Source organism: Heptranchias perlo, unplaced genomic scaffold, assembly GCF_035084215.1.
Source record: "Heptranchias perlo isolate sHepPer1 unplaced genomic scaffold, sHepPer1.hap1 HAP1_SCAFFOLD_147, whole genome shotgun sequence".
NCBI classification, from domain to species: Eukaryota; Metazoa; Chordata; class Chondrichthyes; order Hexanchiformes; family Hexanchidae; genus Heptranchias; species Heptranchias perlo.
Genome location: NW_027138722.1, coordinates 1,041,070 through 1,048,503, shown reverse-complemented (window position 1 = coordinate 1,048,503; position 7,434 = coordinate 1,041,070).

Sequence of the window (7,434 nt, the reverse complement as noted above, 5' to 3'; positions counted from 1 at the left end):
ACCCCAAATTCCCTTTACTTCTAGGAAACTGTCTATTTCTGTTTTAAATTTATTTAATGATGGAGCTTCCACAGCTTCCTGGGGCAGCAAATTTCACAGACCTACTTCCCTCTGAGTGAAGAAGTTTCTCCTCATCTCAGTCTTGAAAGAGCAGTCCCTTATTCAAAGATTATGCCCCCTAGTTCTAGATTCTCCCATCCTCGGGAACATCCTTACCGCATCCACCCGATCAAGCCCCTTCACAATCTTATATGTTTCAATAAGATCGCCTCTCATTCTTCTGAACTCCAATGAGTAGAGTCCCAATCTCCTCAATCTCTCCTCATATGTCCACCCCCTCATCCCCGGGATTAACCGAGTGAACCTTCTTTGTACTGCCTCAAGATCAAGTATGTCTTTTCTTAAGTATGTAGACCAAAGCTGTATGCAGTATTCCAGGTGTGGTCTCACCAATACCTTATATAATTGCAGCAATACCTCCCTGTTTTTATATTCTATCCCCCTAGCAATAAATGCCAACATTCCGTTTTCCTTCTTGATCTGCACCTGCATGCTAACTTTTTGATTTTCTTGCACTAGGACCCCCAGATCCCTTTGTACTGCAGTCCATTCCGGTTTCTTGCCATTCAGATAATAACTTGCTCTCTGATTTTTCCTGCCAAAGTGCATAACCTCACATTTTCCAATATTGTATTGCATCTGCCAAATCTCCGCCCACTCACCCAACCAGTCTATATCCCCTTGTCGGTTTTTTGGTCTCTCCTTCTCCTTAACCATTACGGACAAATAATCAAATGCTAATCCCGTTTTTTCAGAAGTTCACGTTTAGGTGTTTAATTCCCTCACTGCACCGCTGTCTTTGCGTTAAACACCAGTTAGTCCCAGTCTCACTCAGTTTGTATCTTTAACTATAGTGCAACAGTAATTTAACAGGAACAGTAAATGCACCCCCTCCGTCTCTCTCACCACAACAAGCTCCACCTTGCCCCTCACCCTTCCTGATGCCAATTTTGCTTCCGGTTCAATGCGGCTATTTTGATTAAACTTCATGGCCGCCATTTTTTTTAAGATGCCCACCTTGTCCCTCAGTCAGATGGCCACCCTACCCGTCAGCAAGATGGCTGCCTCACTGGTGGCCATTTCGTTTCAGGTTCATGGCAGCCATTTTGTTTAATCTTCAGGGCAGCCATTTTGTTTAATCTTCAGTGCGGCCTTTGGTTTAACATGATCACCTTGACCCCAATAAGATGGCCATCTTGCCCCCAAGTATGATATCCAGCTTGCACCTCAGTAAGATGGCTGCCGTCGAGGCGGCTATTTTGATCCCTGTCCCAGACTTTGAAGTTGTTGTTCCTAGTATCATAGTGGGTACAGCAAAGGAGGAGGCCATTCGGCCCACCGTGCCTGCTCTGGCTCTTTGAAAGGTCGATCCCATTTCCCTCTCAGTTCTTCCCCCTCCCCCAATCCTTATCTGGGCCATGTAGTAGTGGTAATGTGTAAATATATAAATATATATATATATATATATATATACACACAAGTTGTTGTTGTAGTAGTTGCTGTAATGTATAACATTACAAGTTGTTATGTCCACAAAGATTGCATCTCATTCTTTACATTTATCTCCTTTATAAACTGGGCTTTGTTTCTGTGTAAATGAATGCTGCTGAGAGATTGTCCCTGTAACTGAGTGAGGGATCTTGCTGTCTATTTGTTTTTTTCAAGTTCTTTGCTTTGGCTCTTTTAAATGACATGAATTTATTTGAACTCTTTGGCTAATTGGAAAAAGCCACAAACTGAACGTTGACCACAAACTACAGGCTTTTTATCCACTGCTAATTAAAACAAGAGAAAAGAGCAAAGGGAAAGTTCGTTCACTTTTTTGTTCCCTGTTCCAGGAACAGAAGAGAAAAAGAACTCGGGGCAGTTTGGACCCTGCAGCAAATATTGACCAGGACAGACAGTCAGACCGGCACATTTTAGGGGGAATGAGTGAGTGGCAAAGCAGGAGAGAAAACCCTGAAAACCTGTATTAGAGAAAGAGTGAAACAACATGCGCTCTTCAGTCTGTCCCGAGTCTCTCCCTCCCAACTTCCCTCTCTTCTCTTTAGATTATCTGCTTTGTAACTGGGGATTATATCAATGGTGTTTGCTAAGAGATTGCCCGTGGAACGGAATGAATGTGAGTGAGTGTGAGTGTGAGGGAGCTCTGGGCTCTTGCTGTGCCTTTTTAATCCCTTGCTTTGTTTTTAACCAATTCCTTATTTCTCTCTCTCTCTCTCTCTCCAGTGGAGTATTTTTTGTAGAAATGCCGTAACATGAAGATGTGGAAAGAGAAATTTTGGGAGGAGGAGGAACCCTTGGAAAAGAAGCTTTCTCTCCAGAGAGGACTGACCAAGGCCTTCACCACAGATTGCATCCAATGGAGCTCACGTGAGTTGTGTCTGGGTTATTGTGGGATCACTGGGAGCACTGTGGGGTCATTGGCTCACTATGCGATCTCTTTGGGACATTGAGGGACCAATTGATCACTGTGATCACTGGGCCACTGTCGGATCATTGATTCACTGTGGGATCACGGGGTCATTGTGGGATCACTGTGGGACACTATGGGTTCACAGTTGGATCACTTGGTCACTGTGGGATCACTGTGTCATTGTGGAATCACTATGGGACACCGTGGGATCACTGGGACACAGTGGGATCACTGATCATTGTTGGAGACTGTGGGATCAATGGGACATTGTGGGATGACTGGGATATTTTGGGATCACTGTGAAATTGTTTGATCACTGGGTCACTGCGGGATCTCTGTGGGGCATTGAGGGATCACCTGGTCACTGGGATCAATGAGTCAATGTTGACTGCTCCTGTTTCTGTGCAAGAGCCTTGATGTGGTGAATGGTCTCCTCCTGTTCCTATGTAACAGGCTTGAGGTGCTGATTGGCCTCCTGTTCCTGTCTAACAGAATTGGAGGGCGGAATGGCCTCCTTCGTTTTCTGTGTAACAGCCTTGAGGGGCCAAATGACCTCCTCTTTTTCCTGTGTAACAACCTCGAAGGGCTGAATGGCCTCCTCCTCTTCCTGTATAACAGCCTTGAGGGGCTGAATTGCCTCCTCTTGTTCCTGTGTAACAGTCTTGAGGGGCTGAATGGCCTCCTCCTGTTCCTATGTAATAGGCTTGAGGGGCTGATTGGCCTACTGTTCCTGCATAAAAGACTTGAGGGGCTGAATGGCCTCCTCCTGTTCCTATGTAATAGGCTTGAGGGGCTGATTGGCCGACTGTTCCTGCGTAACAGCCTTGAGGGTCAGAATATCCTCCTCCTGTTCCTATCCAACAGGCTTGAGGGGCTAATTGGCCTCATCCTGTTCTTGTGTAACAGCCTTGAGGGGCTGAATGGCCTCCTCCTGTTGCAATGCAACAGACTTGAGCGGCTTATTGGCTTTCTGTTATTGCGTAACAAGATCGACAGGCTGAATGGCCTCCTCCTGTTCCTGTTTATCAAGCTCGATGGGCTGAATGGCCTCCTCCTTTTCCTGTGCAATAGACTTTGATGGCTGAATGGCCTCCTCTTGTTGTGTAGCAAGCTCGAGGGGGTGAATGGCCTCCTCCTGTTCCTGTGCAATATGCTTTAAGGGCTGAATGGCCCCCTCCTCTTCCTGTGTAACAGGCTCGAGTGGGTGAATGTCCTCCTCTTGTTCCTATGTTTAAGGCTCGAGGGGATGAATGACCTGCTTCTGCTCAAAAGTGTATAAGAAATCACAGCAGGAGTAGGCCATTTGGCCCCTCGAGCCTGCTCCACCATTCAATATGATCATGGCTGATCTTCAATCTCAACTCCACTTTCCCGCCCTATCCACATCTCCCTTGATTCCCCTCGAGTCCAAAAATCTATCCATCTCAGTCTTGAATATATTCAATGACTCAGCATCCACAGCCCTATGGGGTAGAGAATTCAAAATATGCACGACCCTCTGAGTGAAGAAATTCCTCATCATCTCAGTCCTAAATTGCTGACCCATTATCATGGGTCTATGCCCCCTAGTTCTAGATTCCACAGCCAGGGGAAGCAACCTCTCAGCATCTACCCTGTCAAGCCTCCTCAGAATCTTAAATGTTTCAATTAGATTACATAGGAACATAGGAACAGGAGTAGGCCATTCAGCCCCTCGTGACTGCTCCGCCAATTGTTGAGATCATGGCTGATCTGTGATCTAACTCCATATAACTGCCTTTGGCCCATATCCCTTTATACCTTTGGTTGCCAAAAAGCTATCGATCTCAGATTAAATTTAGCAATTGAGCTAGTATCAATTGCCGTTTGCGGCAGAGAGTTCCAAATTTCAACAACCCTTTGTGTGCAGAAATGTTTTCTAATCTCGCTCCTGAAAGGTCTGGCTCCAATTTTTCGACTGTGCCCCCTACTTCAAAAATCCCCAACCAGCGGAAATAGTTTATCTCTATCCACCCTATCTGTTCCCTTTAATATCTTATAAACTTCGATCAGTTCACCCCTTAACCTTCGAAACTCTAGAGACTACAACCCCAATTTGTGTAATCTCTCCTCGCAACTTAACCCTTGAAGTCCGGGTATCATTCAAGTAAACCTATGCTGCACTCCCTCCAAGGCCAATATGTCTTTCTGAATGTGCGGTGCCCAGAATTGCTCACAGTACTCCAGGTGCGGTTTAACCATGGTTTTTTATAGCTGCAGCATAACTTCTGCTCCCTTGTACTCCAGCCCTCTGGATATAAAGGCCAGCATTCCATTAGCCTTCTTGATTATTTTCTGCACCTGTTCATGACACTTCAATGATCTATGTACCTGACCCTCTAAGTCCCTTTGGACATCCACTGTTTTCAATATTTTTTATCAATTAGAAAGTACTCTGTTCTATCTTTTTTTGATCCAAAGTGGATGACCTCACATTTGTTTACATTGAATTCCATTTGCCACAGTTTTGCTCATTCACCTAATATATCAATATCGCTTTGTAAATTTATGTTTTCATCTACATTGCCAACAATGCCACCAATCTTTGTGTCAACGGCAAACTTAGATATGAGACTTTATATGCCTTCATCTAAGTCGTTAATAAATATTGTGAATAATTGAGGCCCCAAGACAGATCCCTGAGGGACGCCAGTCACATCCTGCCAATGTGAGTACCTACCCATTTTCCCTACTCTCTGTCGCCTTTCGCTCAGCCAACTTCCTATCCAAGTCCGTACTTCAAAAAATTCAATCAGGTTTGTCAGGCACGACCTACCTTTCACAAATCCATGCTGGCTCTCTCTGATTAACTGAAAATTCTCGAGGTGTACAGTCACCCTATCCTCAATTATAGACTCCAGCATTTTCCCCACTACAGATGTTAGGCTAACTGGTCTATAATTCCCCGGTTTCCCTCTATCTCCTTTCTTAAAAAGCGGACTGTAAGAGAAGATTAAATGGGTGGGTAGGATCCATGGTGGGGTAGAGTGTACATCGGCTGTGGGAGGAGATTAATTGGATTGGTAGAATCCATGATAGGGGAGAGTGTACATGGGATGTTGGAGATGAGTAAATGGGTAGTGGAATCCATGATATGGTAGAGTGTACATGGGCTGTGGGACAAGTTAAATGTGGGTAGAGTTCATGATTGCGTGTAGTGTACATGGGGTGAGGGAGGAAATTAAATGGGTGGATAGAATCCATGATAGGGGAAAGAATGCCTCGGCTTTGGGAGGTGATTAAATGGGTGGCAGAATCCAAGTTAGGGGAAGAGTGTAGATGGGCTGTGGGAGGAGATTAAATGGCTGGGTAGCATGCATGATTGGGTGGAGTGCACACGGAGTGTGGGAGTAGGTTAAATGGATGGGGAGATAACACGATAGGGGAGAGCGTACAGGGGCTGTGGGATGAGATTAAATGGGTGGAGCAGATTCCATGATAAGATAGAATGTACGTGGTATGCGGGAGTTGAGGAAATGGGTGGGTAGAATCCATGATAATTAGAGTGTATATGGGCTGTGGAGGACATTAAATAGGTGGGTAGAATCCATGATAGGTAGAGTGTAGATGGGCTGTTGCGACAATTTTAAGTATTCATGATTAGGTGTAGTGTACATCGGGTGAGAGAGGGGACTAAATGGGTGGGTTGTGTCAATGATAGTGTAGAGTGCACAGGGGCTGTGGGAGGCAATTAAATGGGTGGTTAGAGTCCATGATAGGGGAGAGTGTACATGGGCTGTTAGAGGAAATTAAATGGGTGGGTAGAGTCCATGATAGGGTATTGCCTAGAATGTAAAGTACAGAAACAAGCCATTCGGCCTAACAGGTCCATGCCGGTGTTTATGCGCTATACAAGCCTCCTCCCGCTTTATTTCATCTAACCTTATCAGCAAATCCTCCTATTTCTTGCTCCCTCATTTGTTTATCTAAATTCCCATTAAATCCATCTATGCTAGTCACCTCAACAACTCCTCATGGTAGCGAGTTCCACATTCCAATTACTCTCAGGGTAAAGAAGTTTCTCCTGAATTCCCGATTGGATTTATGAGTGACTATCTTCTACTTGTGGCCCCGAGCACTAGTCTCCCTGCAAGTGGGAACGTGTTCTCTAATTCTACCCGAATAAACGCTTTCCTAATCTTAAAGACCTGTCTCAAGTTTCCCCTCAGTCTTCTCTTTTCTAGAAAAAAGTGCCCTAGCTTGCATAATCTTTCCTGATACATATCACCTCTCAGTTGTGGTATCATCCTAGTCAATCTTATTTGCACCTTGACCAGTGCCTCTCTATATTTTTTATAATATGGAGATCAGAATTGTAGAGTGCACATGGGCTGTGGAAGGAGATTGAATGGGTGGCTAGAGTCCATGATAGGGGAGAGTGTACATGGGCTGTGGGAGGAGATTGAATGGGTGAGTAGAGTCCATGATAGGGGAGACTGTACATGGGCTGTGGGAGGTGATTATATGGGCGGGTAGAGTCCATGATAGGTGAGAGTATATATGGGGTGTGGGAGGAGATTAAATGGGTTGGTAAAGAGCATGAAGGCGGAGAGTGTTCATGGGCTGTGGGAGGAGATTAAATGGATGGGTAGAAATCATGATGGGGGAGAGTGTACATGGGCTACGTGAGGAGATTAAAATGGGTGGGTAGAGTTCATGAAAGGGGAGAGTGTTCATAGCCTTCCAGAACCCACTTGGCCTGAGAGAACTCCCCTGCGCTTCGTCCAATTCGATTCCATCCTGTAACTCACTCACGGGTATCTGTTATGCTATATATAACAACACCACCCCTCCCCCAGCCCACGCTGAACACCTCGATTAGATTCCAGCCTGTAACTCTCTCCCGGGTATCCGTATTCCATTTATAAACCACCCGAGCCCCTCGATTAGATTCCAGTCTGTAACTCACTCCCAGGTCTCAGTTATTCTGTTCATAAACT